The sequence below is a fragment of the Corythoichthys intestinalis genome, chromosome 12 (genome assembly GCF_030265065.1).
Source record: "Corythoichthys intestinalis isolate RoL2023-P3 chromosome 12, ASM3026506v1, whole genome shotgun sequence".
In the NCBI taxonomy this organism is placed as follows: Eukaryota; Metazoa; Chordata; class Actinopteri; order Syngnathiformes; family Syngnathidae; genus Corythoichthys; species Corythoichthys intestinalis.
Genome location: NC_080406.1, coordinates 7,566,964 through 7,584,956, shown reverse-complemented (window position 1 = coordinate 7,584,956; position 17,993 = coordinate 7,566,964). Strand labels below are relative to the sequence as shown.

Below are 17,993 nucleotides of genomic sequence, written 5' to 3'. Positions count from 1 at the left end.
TATATTGCTAAAAATCGAATTTAAATCAAATATGCCTGCAGTCTGAACGCAGCTTAAGATCATTAATAGCGACTCTGTGCTACATCATTCATCTAAATAGTGGCCAACATCTACATCCATACACTAAGAAGTCTATTTAGAATGTCAGCTTACTTGTATTATCGTTTCATATTTTCAGAAATGTTTAAAACAAGACATGGGAAGCCGAAGAACTAAGCAAAACACAAAAGAGACGTTCCTTTGATGCCGGCTGAAATGAGGTCTAATGCAATTACTGGTCAAACTTAAAAATTGGGGCATTCAAATTTCAAGGTACCACATTCAGTTCTTCCACTCTTGATGCATTTATTTCAGTCGGCAGTAACACTGTTCCTCCATCAAAAAACTGGCACAGATCCTTGTTTACGAGATAAAAGAAAAAAACCCTCTTGTGGCCGCCAGAATTCTGCCGGGAGCAAAAGGAGGAATGTCGGGTGACATTACGTTGGCATCCCAGCGGGGACAACTGCGTCGAGATCCAGCTGTGTCGTTGGTTTGATCTAGCCTCGGTGTGCCTTCCCAGTGGGAGCGTTCCAGAAATGTTCCTTAGCGAGCTCAACTTGCTGAACTTATCATTTGATCCAGGCTTAAAATTCATGTGCAACGATGACGCTTTTTGCCAGAACCTGAGTTCCTGATTCCTTCCCGTTCTTTAGAATGAATGACCTCATTTAAATAAACACTTTTACATAATGTCAAAACAGTGGATGCTGTAAAACTGCAAACCCACTTTCTGTTACTTTGGAGATAGTTAGTGAAATGTAGTATATTTCGTCAAGCTACAGTGAAGACTATCAAAATAAATTCTCAAAAAAGAAAAAAAAAATTAACCATTGTTGTTGTTTTTATCAATCATGACCAATGATGGCCAACTGTTGCCGCTACTCACACCAGCTGTGATAACATATAATCACTTTTGCCACACATATAGCCACAACAAAATGCTCCACAGCAAACAGATTAAAAAATGTCAGGGACATGACAAGCCATAACCTTGTACGCCCTGAAATTAATTGAGCTGCTTGACTGGACGCTAAGTTACTACACTCAGATTGTTGATTGTGTTATTGTACAGTTTTGATGTATGTTCCATGCCTGAATGTGCGTCTTTAGTTGTATGGGGGACGGGAAACTGATAAGCATATACTTCATCCCATCCGCCTTTGTTTTCTTCTTCGGTTCCTTCGGGCAAATCATATCACATTTTGTAATTGTCAATGATTGTCAATGATACCGATGATGATGACAATAAAATTTCATTCCATTCCATTCCATTCCATGACGATGATGGAAATATTTCATCGACGAACAATTTTTTTCATGGTGATAACGAGGTAGAAACGTGCCACAGGAGAGTAAAACATCATGAGACGAATGTCAGTTTTCGTCTGACCGAACGAGACTGGCAGGAAAATGTGCCCAGTTTCAGTCATATGTTCACAATGTGTGATATTTTCTTAATGTACGTGTAAAGGCCGACTTCCGCGTCAGACCTGCGCCGTCAAGGAAGACTCGATTTACGATCCTGCGCCGTAGCCTGACGCAGTCCTATTGATTTTTCAAACCCTAGCTTTAGCCTAGCGTTACGTCAACGCATATGACGTGGCGGAAATGGACTGTGATTGGTTCACTCAGACTGTTGTTTCCGGTTCAGCACAAGATCACCGCCTTTGTAAAACATTTTTTTTTTTTTCAACCCGTCATTACCCGTCGACGGTATGTTTTGCCCGTCGACACAGTTATGTCATCGATAACGTCGACTAGTCGGGACAGCTCTACTCAGGTGCGACTTATAGTCCGAAAAATAAGGTATATTTATAATTGCTCTTTACCTAAAAAAAATGTTTTATCCGATTACTCGATTAATCGATAGAATTTTCAGTCGATTACTCGATTACTAAAGTATTCGATAGCTGCAGCCCTACAAGCATTTATATGCTTTAAAAGATTTATGTCTGAATTTTGGGGGGCTTGGAACGGATTCGGGCATTTACATGGAAAACGCGTCTTTACTAGGGTTGTTCCGATCATGTTTTTTTGCTCCCGATCCGATCCCGATCGTTTTAGTTTGAATATCTGCCGATCCCGATATTTCCCAATCCGATTGCTTTTTTTTGCTCCCGATTCAATTCCAATCATTCCCGATAATTTTTCCCGATCATATACATTTTGGGAATGCATTAAGAAAAAAATGAATAAAACTCAGATGAATATATACATTCAACATACAGCACATAAGTACTGTATTTGTTTATTATGACAATACATCCTCAAAATGGCATTTACATTATTAACGTTCTTTCTGTGAGAGGGATCCACGGATAGAAAGACTTGTGACTTTGTATATTGTGACTAAATATTGCCTTCTAGTGTATTTGTTGAGCTTTCAGTAAATGATACTGTAGCCATGCCCAAATGTATGATGGGAAGTGGAACCATGACTGTGCGTAGTGCTACCAATTGATATATCTTCTCTGCATTGGGAGATAACATAAGGTGTTAAAAAAAAAGATCAATTGCTACCTTGCTTCCCCACATTGCTTCCCATGATATTTCTTATCGTAGGGAGAGGGATTGTAAGGCTTTAGCCAATTAAAAAAAGGCTCCAAAGGCTGCCAAAATTCAGTCTACTCATTTTACCCTGCCTTTTATCTCACTATATAGGTAAAACGGCGCCATTACAGATTGAGCGCGACAATGCGTGAGTGGGTCATGCAGTGCATGCATTAATTGCGTTAAATATTTTAACGTGATACATTTTTTAAAAAAATTAATTACCGCTGTTATCGGGATAAATTTGATAACCCTACCTTAAGCCTAAACTAAAGACTCTGGATGAGTGTAACATATTATGTCTGTAACGTTAAATACAATTAGAAAACGATTTAATTAAAATATATACTGTATATATATATAAAAAAAAACGGCATGGCCGATATTTTTTTGCCCATTCCGATACTTTGAAAATGACGTGGTCGGACCCGATCGATCGGGACATCTCTAGTCTTTACATATGGAATTTTCAGTTTATGAGATTACTTCCAGAACCAATTAATTTCGTAAGTAGAGGTACCACTGTAATGTGCCGTTTCTTGTTGGACACCTTGGTTTATTTATTTATTATTTTTGACTTAAACTTTGCAATTTTACAGACTAAAACATTTTGAGTAACCGTCTACTAAAACTACATGAAGACTAACACATAAGACTAAGACGGAAATTTAAAGGGCTGCCAAAAACAACACTGAATAAACCCTTATAAAACCTTGCACTTACTTTCAATTAGACAAAATTAGTTATCTATGCTGGATGTAGAAGTAAAGCAATCAGTGAATTATAATTGGCCTACTTATAACAAGTCGTTTACAGAGGTTAATTTGCAAAACCTAAAGAAACACCAATTTATATGACATTTTTCCAACTCGATTGTGAACTCAAGAACCCTTATTATTTGGAGAAGTGGAGGTTTATTATGTGACATAGACACATTAATTAAAAAAGGGAGGTTTTTCTCTCCTTAAAATTACCAAGAGACACGGTGAACAGATGTCATTCATAAATTTCTTTTAATTGCAAAGAGAATGTTTATGCCAAGGAAATAAAGCACTAGTACCTGAGTGAGGTCGGTCGAAACTGGCAGTAACTCACAAAGTTTTTAAAGCACCTTCTCTACTTCTTAAAAGCCTTCTTTAAAGAGAGATATATGACCTTCACTAGCTAATGCAGCAATGAACTCAAATTCGGAGGAGATTCATAGGTGAGCCATAAACTCCCACCCACTTCTTTTTGATGTGTTTTTTGTTTATTTGCTTCTTAAATGATTGGCATGAAATTGTGTGAATGAAACTGCCGACACTGTACAGATTTATTTCGCCTTTTAATACTAAATGACTGAATACTCACTGAATTGTAAAGGAATTGCGGCCATAGCTTGGTCAGACACTGCTTAAAGGGGTAGTTCGGAATTTTTGACATTAGGCTAAAAGTGCATATGGCAGGAAAAAGCATGTTTATTTCATATTTCACGCGGTATTTTATGCTCAAGAATGAAATGGACCGCTTGGATGTATGTGGAAGTGATCGATTTATATATTCGATTTTTTGAATCCCGCGCCATGAAAATGAGTAACTTCCTGGATTGAGGAAGCATGTGAACGTGACGTCACCCGGGTCAGCATCTCACTATACAGCATTGCTTTATAGTGTACAGATGGACTGCAGATTCAGCTGATTTTGCAGATATCATAGCATACCATCATCTTCCGCTTGCTCCGAGGTCGGGACAGCAGTTTTAGCAGGGAAGCCCAGACTTCCCTCTCCCCAGCCACTTCAACCAGCTCCTCCGGCGGGATCCCAAGGCCAGCCGAGAGACATAGTCTCTCCAGCGTGTCCTGGGTCTTCCCCGGGGCCTCCTGCCAGTGGGACATGCCCGGAATACCTCTCCAGGGAGGCATCCTAACCATATGCCCGAGCCACCTCAGCTGGCTCCTCTCAACACGGAGGAGTAGCGGCTCGACGCCGAGTCCCTCTCGGATGATCGAGCTTCTCACCCTATCTCTAAGGGAGAGCCCGGACACCCTGCGGAGAAAACTCATTTCGGCCGCTTGAATCCGGGATCTTGTTCTTTCGGTCATGACCCACAGCTCGTGACGAGAGATGTCCCGATCACGTCATTTTCAAAGTATCGGAATCGGCAAAAAAATATCGGACATGCCTTTTTTTAATATATATATATATTTTTTTTTTAATTAAATCGTTTTCTAATTGTATTTAACGTTACAGACATAATATGTTACGCACATCCAGAGTCATTCGTTTAGGCTTAAGGTAGGGTTATCAAATTTCTCCCGTTAACGGCGGTAATTTTTTATTTTTTAATTACCACGTTAAAATATTTAACGCAATTAACGCATGCGCTGCACGACCCACTCACGCATTGTCGCATTCAATCTGTAATGGCGCCGTTTTACCTATATATAGAGCTAAAAGGCAGCTTAAAATGAGTAGAGTGAATTTGGCAGCCTTTGGAGCCTTTTTTTAATTGGCTAAAGCCTTTAAAAAATTATCAGGAATGATTGGAATTGAATCGGGAGCAAAAAAAAAAGCAATCGGATCGGGAAATATCGGGATCGGCCGATACTCAAACTAAAACGATCGGGATCGGATCGGGAGCAAAAAAACATGATCGGAACAACCCTACTCGCGACTAGAGATGTCTCGATCCCCGATCGATCGGGTCCGATCACGCCATTTTCAAAGTATCGGAATCGGCAAAAAAATATCGGACATGCCTTTTTTTATTATATATATATTTTTTGATTAAATCGTTTTCTAATTGTATTTAACGTTACAGACATAATATGTTACACTGATCCAGAGTCTTTTGTTAAGGCTTAAGGTCGGGATATCAAATTTATCCCGTTAACGGCGGTAATTAATTATTTTTTAAATTTATCACATTAAAATATTTAACGCAATTACACATGCACTGTACGACCCACTCACGCATTGTCGCGTTCAATTTGTAATGGCGCCGTTTTACCTATATAGAGAGGTAAAAGGCAGCCTGTAATGAGTAGAGTGAATTTTGGCAGCCTTTGGAGCCTTTTTTTAATTGGCTTAAGCCTTACAATCCCTCTCCCTACGATTAGAAATATCGTGGGAAGCAATGTGGGGAAGAAAGGTAGTAATTGATCATTTTCTTAACACCCTGTTATTTCCCAACGCAGAGAAGATATATCAATTGGTACCACTACGCACAGTCATGGTTGCACTTGCCATCATGCAACAACAAATACACTAGATGGCAATATTTAGTCACAATATACAAAGTCACATTTATCCTTTAAGAATTACAAGTCTTTCTATCCGTGGATCCCTCTCACAGAAAGAATGTTAATAATGTAAATGCCATCTTGAGGATTTATTGTCATAATAAACAAATACAGTACTTATGTACTGTATGTTGAATGTATATATTCGTCCAAGTTTTATTCATTTTTTTCTTAATGCATTGCCAAAATGTATATGATCAGGAAAAATTATCGGGAATGATTGGAATTGAATCGGGAGCAAAAAAAAAAAAGCAATCGGATCGGGAAATATCGGGATCGGCAGATACTCAAACTAAAACGATCGGGATCGGATCAGGAGCAAAAAAACATGATCGGAACAACCCTACTCGTGACCATAGGTGAGGGTAGGAATTAGGAGTGGGAACTTCTTGGTGCCTCACAATACGATACGGTTTGCGATACAAAGCTCACGATAACGATGATCTGACGATATGGCGATACAACGATTATCGATACATTGGTCAGGAAATCATTCTAGGATATTCTAAAAACAACTACTAAACAGAAAAAACAAGCTTCTGCTTAATGAGTTTATCACTAGTTTATCACTAGTAGACGTCCAATCCATTTGAACTGGGAGGGTGGCAGCCCGTCTGTTGCTAGGGCCATCCCAAATAAAAAGCGAGGTGAAGGAGGCGCTCGGCAGAACAATTGCGGAAGCTGTATATTTTCCCACTCTTTCTCCTTGCAAGCTTTCCAACTAATTTGAATGCCTTTTCACCTTATTTTAGGTAATATTATAAATGTCTACCTGAGGATTCGTATTTGAACTTGACCAAGATAGTTAACAAAAAATAAAAACAAAAATTACAGTATATGATTTTGCATGTCAGCTATGTCGCTAACAGAGTCGCATTATTTTTCTCAGTGTAACTCAAGCATGCAAATCAGAGTTCATATCATTCACTCATTTAAATTGAAGAAAAACAATTTGCCATTCATCCACACTGTTGATAAATTAAATTGCTTTTTGCTAAGAGTCTTTGATTGGAGCAGGTCTGCTTTTTCTATTCGCACAGCGCGTGAGTCAAAGCGCTCCTGCTGGGCCCAGAAAGAGGGAAACATTCGTGCAGTCCTCTCTGATTGATTTCCTATTACACAATACATGGGAACAGCAGCACAGGTGCGTACGCGCTCCCTCCGAATCGGCCTCCGTGGAATGTCTACGCCGGCCACGTGTTTGGCGCCTTTTGTGCCGCAAATTGCAATTTTTTCCATCATGAAGTCTGTAAACTGATGCATTCCTTATCTGACATCCTGCAAAGCCAGATTGCTTAGCCCGGAGGTGTGAACATGCAGGAGGAAGAGGAGAAGAAGGAGAGGTGCCAGATCACCGCTAAGGCCAAGAACATGACTGACCGGGCCTGTTTGTCACATCTACACTCACAGACAGAGCATATGTGGGACGTACGCATACACACAGTACATGCTGCTGACCTTTGACAATGACGCTGCAGTGTCATAACAGCTCTTCAGCATCATTGCTTCCTAAAAAGCATGGGAGATCGCCTGGAAGGCATCATAGTTGTAGACTTGTTGAGGTTTCACAGTAGGAAAGGTGCAGATTTTAAATCAATTTGCCAGGATCTTTTTTACTTATACTGATTACTGAAGGAATCTTACCTTCTAGCCAGACCGCCGGAATGGCGCCAGCCGGGAACCCAGCAATCTGGCCAGAAGGCCAAACTACGTCCGTTCATCTTAGTCTTAATCCTTACTACTGATTCCATTTTGAAAGGTTTAAAGAAGGCTCATCGAGAACAAGCTGACAATTTATTCGGGGATCAAACAGAAAGGCGAAACAGACACAGACTCAGGCGAGGAGGCAAACTCGTTCCAAGGTCACCATATCTGAAGTCAACAAAAGGTTCCCAAGAAAAAATGACAACGCTTAGTTAAACATTCAGTCTTCTGAAGGCTCCCGCGGGGCGGGCCGTTGGCAGGAAGAAGGGTGTATTTGGGATTAGGGCTGCTGCTATTGATTATTTTAGTAGTCGATTAATCGATCAACTATTTAGTTTGAATAATCGATTAATCGAATCAGGAACATTAAAAAATTAAAATACCTGAGCCTTAAACGGTATTTAAAAAATATATATATGTGAGGATCTATGTGCAACAAAAGAACACTTGGCTGATTTACAAAGCAAAAATCCGCTAGCTTAAATGCTATAAAATGTTTTTTTTTTTTTTTTTTCTCTTGACAAATGGTTCAGGCACATATTCCCACAAAAAATGGCTAAATACACCTATAAACTAAATTACAAATGCATTGAAAAAATGTTTTTAGCTGACACAAAAATCTAGAAAAAAAACCTTAACAGGGAGCAGATGGATTCAGCCATGTGAAGTGAGGTAGACTAGAGGGCCGTGTATCCACCCAAATAAAAAAAACTAAATTGCAAACACTTTCAAAACAAACCATTACAACGCCACTTTAAACGAGTACTCGAAGCAGCAACATTTAATTCAAATCTTTTTCTAATCGAATACTCGAGTTAATCGATTAATCGTTGCAGCACTATTTGGGATTTGGGTCACGTGCGTAGAGGAAGAAGCAATTTAAAAAAAAAAGAATTACTGCAGCCGACAGCCGCTACAAACTACGCCAACGTTGCTAAAAACTACGCCCGCTTGATGCTAGTGTGGTAGCAGGTAGTGTCCGATGCGTCTCATAGATATCGCATGCATTTAGGACTAGATGCGAAATGACAGACTCAGCCGCGTCTGGGCAGCGTTAGTAAACAGCCGCCATCTTTAAGCAGTAGACTTCTCATCGCTAATAAATATAACGTTACCGTCACTCGCTCACTTAGACGTAACGTTACCCCTTCGGAGGGCTAGGTTTCTATTGATTATGACCATTGACGATGCGTGGCTAACATGTCTTAAATACACGCTTTATTTAATCTGTAAAAACACAGCGCTGTAGAGTGATGAGGGTTTAAAATTAAAACATAATAAAGCTAACAGTCAGTTTTAGCTCAGTAGTCATTGCTGAATAAAACACCAAGTAGCACTGGTCCCTAATGTGCTCCAATACAGCAGGTATAATACATTTATTTTGAACACTGCAAAAACTCAAAATCCTATCAGGACTTACAGTTTAGACTAACTTAAAACTTAACTAGAACTTAAAAATAGCTTGACACAAATGGAAATTAAAGTGAAACCTGTGGGAAAAACACACAGTAGCTTTCAAGTGATGTGTGTTATCAAGCGGAATTACATTTTTAGGTAAGAAATATGTTGTTTTTTTTTTTTGTAAGATCTAGAAGTTTTTTTGAGTGAAAGCAGTGAATTTTTTTTTCTAGTCACATCTGAGATGCAATTGTTGACTGTTTTCAATAATGTAGATCGAAAATAAAGACATTGATTGACTGAAAATGGTTCAATATTGGATTAAATGTCTTTTTTTGTCATGTATATTTTAGGGCTGTCAAAATTATCGCGTTAACGGGCGTTAATTAATTGTTTTAATTAATCACGTTAAAATATTTGACGCAATTAACGCATGCAATGAATGACCTGCTGGCATATTGCCTCAAACAGATTACAATGAGGCCGTTTATGGACATTAAGAGTGAAGAGAATGCCACCGGCCGCTTGGGGGCAGCGCCGTTCCATACTCATGTTATTTCTTCTAAACGTGGGAGAATTAGCAGTTGTGAGACGTTTATGCTGTATTCACAATGCATTGCAAATTGCTATTTGTGCTCCACACATATTTCGGTAAGTTTTCTTTCTTTTAGTGGCAATTATGTGTCTCTTGTATTTTGGGTAAGATATGTACAGATACAGTGGGGAGAACAAGTATTTGATACACTGCCAATCGGAAAACCCATTGGCAGTGTATCAAATACTTGTTCTCCCCACTGTATGTTATACAGTAAAGGCGAGTGGACACAGGCGTTCTTTGGACCGCGCCGTTTATTGGCATAAGCTTCGGCAACTCCTTCACAACAAACATAAGTATCGTTTAGTGAAAGCACAACAAAAATAATATTCTTATCTCTCCCAAAAAAAATAATGTTCACAAAAAGAAAAGCACTTCAGTCTATAGTAATGAGGCCCTATTCTGACAGTTAAACAACAATGCAAAATGAACTGGCATTCCATATCAAAATAGCTATGCAAAATACACGTAAAACTTAGACTTTGGTCACTCTATTTTTATTATTGTTATTTTTATTCTTATTATTATTATATTAACTCTGCTTTTGATTGAAAATTTGACAAATTTTGTTAAAACGAAAACATGAAGAGGGGTTTTAATATAAAATTACTATAACTTGTAACTATAACATTTATCATTTAAGAACTACAAGTCTTTCTATCCGTGGATCACTTTAACAGAAAGATGGCTAATAATGCCATTTGTGGATTTATTGTTACAATAAACAAATGCAGTACTGATGTACAGTATGTTGTATGTATATATCCGTCGTGTGTCTTATCGTTCCATTCCAACAATAATTTACATAAAAATATGGCATATTTTAGAGATAGTTTGAATTGCGATTAATTGCGATTAATTACGATTAATTAATTTTTAAGCTGTAATTAACTTGATTAAAAATATTAATCGTTTGACAGCCCTAGTATATTTATAATTGCTCTTTACCTAAAAAAAAGTTTTTATTGGATTACTCGATTAATCGATGGAATTTTCAGTCATCCTATTCCAAATGACAGGGGTGGTTTATGCCCATGTCGCGCTCAAGACTAAACTGATCTGTATAAATGAGACAAACACATTGCTGGGGATCAGGGGTCGCGTTAACCGAATATTTTCCGTCGTTGACCGGTTTTTTAAAACGGTGACGGAAAAAACTGAAGTCCGTCCGTCATTTTGACAGGATGCAATTCACACCCCAGACCACAGGGTGGCGAGTGAGCATATGAATTAGCTATTGTCTCTCTTAATGCATGACGTCATAGGCTATTCTGTCAGAATATTGTAGCCTCACCGGGGTCTGGCGGCGGCACCGTGATTGACACATCAACGTGAGGTTCTTATTGGTGCACCCGGTGTGCCAGCGCGTCATCCAATTGGTGGACTAGATTGCCGCCTGTGTATAGACCCCAATCACATGACGTCACAACTCCGCCCCCCTGACTGGAGCCGCCATATTGTCCGTCAGCTCGTCATGTATACACATTACCGCTACGTACATGCCTCCTATTATGGCGTGTTTTTCTGCTCGTTAACATTAATAATCAAAATGGTGAAGGCGTGTGTGGTGGTTGGTTGCAGTAACAGAGAAGATAGGCGGAGAGACTTGAAGTTCTACCGTATTCTGAGAGACCCGAAGAGGAGAGCGAGATGGACTGCTGTAATTCGACAAGAAATCTGGGCACCAAACGATCACCACAGACTATGTAGTAGTCATTTTATATCTGGTAAGATGCATTTAATATATATTTAGGAGATTTTGGGCTGACAACCACAATTAAGATCATTGTGTGACGTTGCTGATTGGGGTCTATATAGTTGCCTCTTTTTCTTTGGGGGTGGAGTTGTTGTTTTGTTGGTGTTGTTGGCGGTAAGCAGAGTAATAAGAGGGAGAAAAATACCACGACTTCCGTGTCTAATTTTTCGCCGCCAAGCAAGCCTTACAATATTAATTAAAAATGAATGAAAACTAAATACTATTGAATATGTCATCATTATCATTTTAAAAATTTAAGTGACGGGTAAAAATAGATTATGACCGGATTTTTATGACCCTGTCAGTCAAAATGACAGACAACGAAAATGTCTAGCGCAACCTCTGCTGGGGATATTAAAATATCTTAAAAATGTTGAAAGACTAATGTTTAATGTTTAATGTCTGAATGGACAGAATGATGTTTTGTTGACACGGAAGTCAGTAGGGCTTCCTCTTCTTCTTCTACTATTTTTTCCTTGTCTATTTGATCATGCAGCATTCACATGCTGTACGACTTATAATCCGAAAATACGGTAAGTCAAACAAGAAAGGCTTAGAACCGACAGAATGTACAGAAAAACAGTTTGGCACAACTATGCATTGCGATTAAAAGACTAGAGTTGCTTTAGACTCCGGGCACGCTCATTACAGAACAGGGGACCTAATAGCCGGTATCCTTTCGTCAACATCAAAGATGGCTGTTCAGCACACAGCACATTTATTGCCGGCCTGCACACCCCGGGAGACTCATTGCAGCATATCACACAGCTCTGCAGATGACAAAATTAAATGTCCACAAACAGCAGCGAGCCCTCTCTCGCCACCCGTCGCCTCCGATTGCTTCTTTGCTAGATCTCACATGGCCCGCTTGTTGTTTGGCCTTTTTGGACTTCACAGCTTGAGAGCGGAGGCCATCGGAGCCACTTTCAGACGCGGTTTGACAAGGCAAACAGAAAATTGAGTCCCTCGTCGCTCCTTGCCCATGGTGTAGTCTGCCGAGAGACCAGGTCTTAATATTTCACCGCTGCGAGCAAATCTTATTCCACGAGTAACTGCAAACTCAGAGATTTTCATAAGCGCCATTTCAGAGAAACATGAGTCGCTTTCCACGCCAATTCTGTACCAGCGATGAAATTATAGCTTTAAAAAGATTCAAACATTGGTTTAGGCTGACAGTTTCCCCCAAGACTGAATGTGTTTGTGTGTTCCAGCAAGGAAAATAAGCTGATTGAGTTCCGTCTACCTTCCTGCAGGCTTTGCCATGTCATGTGTGGGATGTATGGACCCAAGTAAATGCAGTTCATAGATCATCCTGCAGTCGTTAATCATATCTCTATAACCCCCTCCAAAAGTATTAGAACAAAACTGTAGCCTGAAAACATTTGGTTTAGCATTAAAAGGTAACTGAAACAATGGATGAATATTTCAGTTTTCATTCCCTCGTGCAGAGTACAGAAATGAAAAGAACAGAGATGAACTTCTAATGAATTCATGAGCTGATGAAACAAAGTTTGTTCTATATTTAACATTCAAGCTCATCTGAGAAACTCAGGAGGCATTGTGTGGTTTTGCACGGTCTCGCTGATCTTTATTGATATAACACGTGACGACAGCGACTAAATGAACTCTGAGAGCTGATTAACATTTTGTTTGCCAAATGCATCCAAACTGATTGGGAGAGCCTTCAACACAAAGCAAGATACAAATCCAAATGACCAAAACACATTACTAAAACAAAACAGTGAATTACATGCAAGAAGTGAAATGTTTTTAGACTGCACAAGTCAATCTTCAGACTTAAAGTGCGTACGACACGAGAGAAACAGTCATAAATAGGATTATTATGTGAATTAGAATCACATTTTGAGACGATTCGACTGGAGCTGGGAATCTTTGGGCACCTAACGATTCGATTACGATTACGATTCAGAGGCTCCGATTCGATTATAAAACGATTATTGATGTACCCCCCTCTTTTTTTTTTTTTTTTTTTAATGTTTTGTACATTAGTTCCAAAATTGTTCAAAAATACTCTCAGGCTAAACCAAACTACTATTTCAGTATCAAGTTAACATATAGCAGTAAATAAATACACAAAAATAACAGTAAATAAAAAACTCCAGTCCCCATTCTGTATCAGCAGCTTTAAACTACATTCAATTAATTTAATGTTGTGAATCAACCGTTAAAGTTGTTAAAATTGCTCCCGTTATTCCATAATTTCCCTTTTGTCTACTTTCGACATGTGAAAGTTTTAAAACTATTTTAAAGACAGATTCAAGTCAATATTTTACCGATTTAGGAGTATTTTAGATAAAAAGTTAATTAGGTTTGCTTGGAAGGTTCGCTACAACAGCCTTGGAGGGAAGTGTACTGCTTTAAGATGGCGGCCGTTTACTAACGCCCGCATCTAGCTTTTTGTAGATGTGCTGCTAACGCTACCGAATCTATAATGCATCTAGTCCTATATAAATGATATCTACCGTAACATTATGTGGATGTACTTTGTAGCAGCTTTTCGGCAGCAGTCAGGTATGTTGTTGTGTTTTTTTATCTCGTGGCATGAGTTGAGCTAGAGCCGTGAGTTGAGCATTGGCATTACCCGAGGGGCCGGGTAATGAGAAGCATGATGTTTAGCTACTCTCGCTCCGTTGCTCATTCCGAAGACCGCGCGGCGCGCTGAGTGTGTTGTACTTCCGCTTTACTTGGCATATTTCAATAATCGGAATTCGGATGTTTCTGAATCGTTCTCGAATCTTCCACGGCCGAATCGCGAATAATCTAAGAATCGGAAATTTTGCACACCTCTAGATTCGACTACCGTAATTTTCGGACTATAAGCCGCTACTTTTTTCCCCCTCATTTTGAATCCTGCGGCTTATAGTCCAGTGCGGCTTTTTTGTTGATTTACAGTGGGGCGAACAAGTATTTGATACACTGCCAATGGGTTTTCTCATTGGCAGTGTATCATATACTTGTTCTCCCCACTGTATTTGGGTTAATAGGTAACACTTTGACAGCGGTGTCATTAGACTGCCATAAGACTGTCATAATTATGACATGATTATGACACTATCATGGCCATTAATGAATGGTTAAGACAGATGTCATTAAGTATCATCTGGCAAAATATGTCACCACCACTCCAGTAATGTCCAGCTCGGATCTTTTGCATCTATTCAAAAATGAGATAATTTGCCACCTGCCGTCAACACTGTTGTCGTCCAACGTGCCTCCTAGCATGCATTGTAGCGCTACAAATATAAATGACAATCAAAGTACATGTTCTGTGCTAAATATTTCTTCAGCTCCTTTTAGTTGTTTCATAAATTGCAACCTCTGGTATTTGGTAAAACTATTTGACAGTGGCACCATAAAACTGTCATAAGACCATCATAATTATGACATGACACTGCCATGACTATTCACGACATCATGACAGATGTCATTAAGTATCATCTGGCAAAATATGTCACCAACACTCCATTTATGTCCAGCTCGGATCTTTTGCATCTATTCAAAAGTGAGATAATTTGCCGGATGACACAAAATGACATCTGTCATGAATGCTCATGGCAGTGTCATGTCATAATTACGATGGTCTTATGACAGTTTTATGGTGCCACTGTCAAATAGTTTTACCAAATACCAGAGGTTCAATTTATGAAACAACTGGAAGAGTAACTGAAGAAATATTTAGCACAGAACATGTGTTTTGTCATTTATATTTGTAGCGCTACAATGCATGCTGGGAGGCACGTTGGACGACAACAGTGTTGACAGCAGGTGACTGTCTCCCCCAAGGGAGCAGTGATGGCCAAATGAAGCAATGAAGCTTTGCAGCCAAATGGTTCAAAGCTTTATGGTGGCTCATTTGGTCCTGTCAAATAAAGTGTTACCGGTTAATATATGTTTTGGTGTAAATATAACAATAAAGTGAGGACAGCTGCGGCCTATTGTCCAGTGCGGCTTATCTATGAACAAATGCTGTTTTCGTGTCAAATTTGGTGGGTGGCGGCTTATAGTCAGGTGCGCCTTATAGTCCAGAAATTACTGTATATACAACTATTTAGCAACGCGCCGATGACGAGAAATTAGTCTTTTAATCTGCTGGTTAGCCACGCCTACCATTATAGGGCTCTAGCTTCCCCAACAGGTGGATGAGGCCGTGGAGTCACGATTTCATCTGATTTAGTATGCAGCCCATTGAGGGGGAATTATTCACAACGAGGAAAACACGACGAAGAGAGCCGCAAAATGTCATTATTTCAGTCTCTCTACTCCAATATTTTTACAGGATATTCTTTTAATCCAAGTATTTTCCCCAATAGCTAAATAAATGGCTTGAGAAGGACCAGTCAAACCACATAAGCGACTCTTTAAGTGTCCTTATATTCACTCTGTTGTCATACATCAATGAGTAATGGCGGCTAACCGTCAAGGCCCCTTGGCGACGTCGTGCGGGGAGCCTTGACTAAAGTGTCGCCGTGATCTTCGCCTTAACCCGAGCAGACCTCAACCAAAAGGACTAATACATCATTGAGTATAACTATGGGAAAGAGATGATTAACGGGTGCAGTTGTCTGGCCTAGCCGCATGTTTTTTGTTTCTACCTGCTAGATACTCGACTCCAGTCAGTGTGGAGTGGACTGCTAATGTTAGCTATGGACAGTTGCTATGTATCTAGCCTAGCTACACAGCAAACTGATCTAAGCATCCACTGGCAGACTAATATTTGTATCCATATTCAATGGTAGAGTATTTTATTGATTTTATATTGGTGATTAACTTACACTTGGGTGACAGCTAATGTTACTTATGTGTTCATTACCTGTGCAATTAACAAAGCTAAACAATGGCTAAAGTTGGAAAAGAATGATTTCCTTTATTTCCTATAGGGAAAATATTTTGGATGCCAAGCAAATCCATTGTACTGTATATGGCCCCTGGCAAAAAAGGACGGAATCAACAGTATTTGCTTCGTTTGCCCCAAAAACGTATAAATACGTTGTATTTTTAATTGTTTCAGTGTCCCAAATACTCTTTTACGTTTTTTTTTCACAAGAGACATCTCTATGTTCTGATGCAACTTAGCTCCAAAGCACAATGCTGAAAATCCATTTTAAAGCAATAAAACTTGCCACTGGAGGGCAGTAGCGCATTTGTTAAGACCCGCAACCCGATTCAACAGAACGAACGGCCGGGCCGCACCAGAGCACCAGCGGAAGACGACCAAATGGACATGGAGGTTGCCCAGGACGCCAGATGACGATCAACCAAGTGCGACGACCAGGAGGACGTCCAGGATGCCAGGCGGCGGACGACCGGGCAGAACGACCGGGACCACCAGTGCAGCGGACAATGCCGTTGAGTCTGTGCTGCTCGACGAGCAGAGCCCGCGCTGCCGTGCTCGGTCGCTCACATCCCCCGCTACCCTCCACTGTCCCGCGACTCAGCCGGAAATGCGCCCGGCCAAACCAGTTCCCCCCAGGAACACAACATGCCCCACACAAATCCTCAGGCGAACTTTGCCACGAGGCCACCACAAAAGAAAGACTCAAAAAAATCCATCTTGATGAGACAGGCGGCGATGAGGGAAAAGTTTACCCCGGCTGTCATATATATATATTAGGGCTGTCAAACGATTAAAATTTTTAATCGAGTTAATTACAGCTTAAAAATTAATTAATCGTAATTAATCGCAATTCAAACCATCTATAAAGTATGCCATATTTTTCTGTAAATTATTTTTGGAATGGAAAGACAAGACAAGATGGATATATACATTCAACATACGGTACATAAGGACTGTATTTGTTGATTATAACAATAAATCAACAAAATGGCATTAACATTATTAACATTCTGTTAAAGTGATCCATGGATAGAAAGACTTGTAGTTCTTAAAAGAAAAATTTTAGTACAATTTATAGAAATTTTATACTAAAACCCCTCTTAATGTTTTCGTTTTAATGAAATTTGTAAAATTTTCAATCAAAAAATAAACTAGTAGCCCGCTATTGTTGATGTCAATAATTACTTACACAATGCTCATGGGTGGCTGAAGCCTATAAAATCAGTCGCACCCAAGCGCCAGCAGAGGGCGGCAAAACTCCATAAAACACAATTAACAAGTGGTGTTTCACTGTACCGTCATTTAAACCTGTCTGAGCGGGTAATCAGCATTAATTGCGTCAAATATTTTAACGTGATTAATTACAAAAATTAATTACCGCCCGTTAACGCGATAATTTTGACAGCCCTAACATATATATATATATATATATATATATATATATATATACATACATATATATTAAGGCTGTCAAATGATTAAAATTTTTAATCGAGGTAATCACAGCTTAAAAATTAAATAATCGTAATTAATCGCAATTCAAACCATCTCTAAAATATGCCATATTTTTCCATAAATGATTGTTGGAATGGCAAGATAAGACATAAGATGGATACATACATTCAACATACTGTACATAAGTACTGTATTTGTTTTTTATAACAATAAATCCACAAGGCATTAACATTATTAAAGGGTATGACAACACCTGGGGAAATGCTAATATTCCATCATTTATCCATCAACGCATGCCTTTTGAATTCATATCATGCCACTTCGTGTAATTACACACATCGCACCACCAAGAAAATG

At 39.3% G+C, this 17,993-nt stretch overlaps 1 protein-coding gene across 4 annotated transcripts in view; it reads right to left on the bottom strand.

The window, feature by feature from the left end:
• The window catches only part of il1rapl1a (interleukin 1 receptor accessory protein-like 1a), a 628,485-nt gene that overhangs the window by 581,266 nt on the left and 29,226 nt on the right, over positions 1–17,993 (bottom strand). The window lies entirely within an intron of this gene.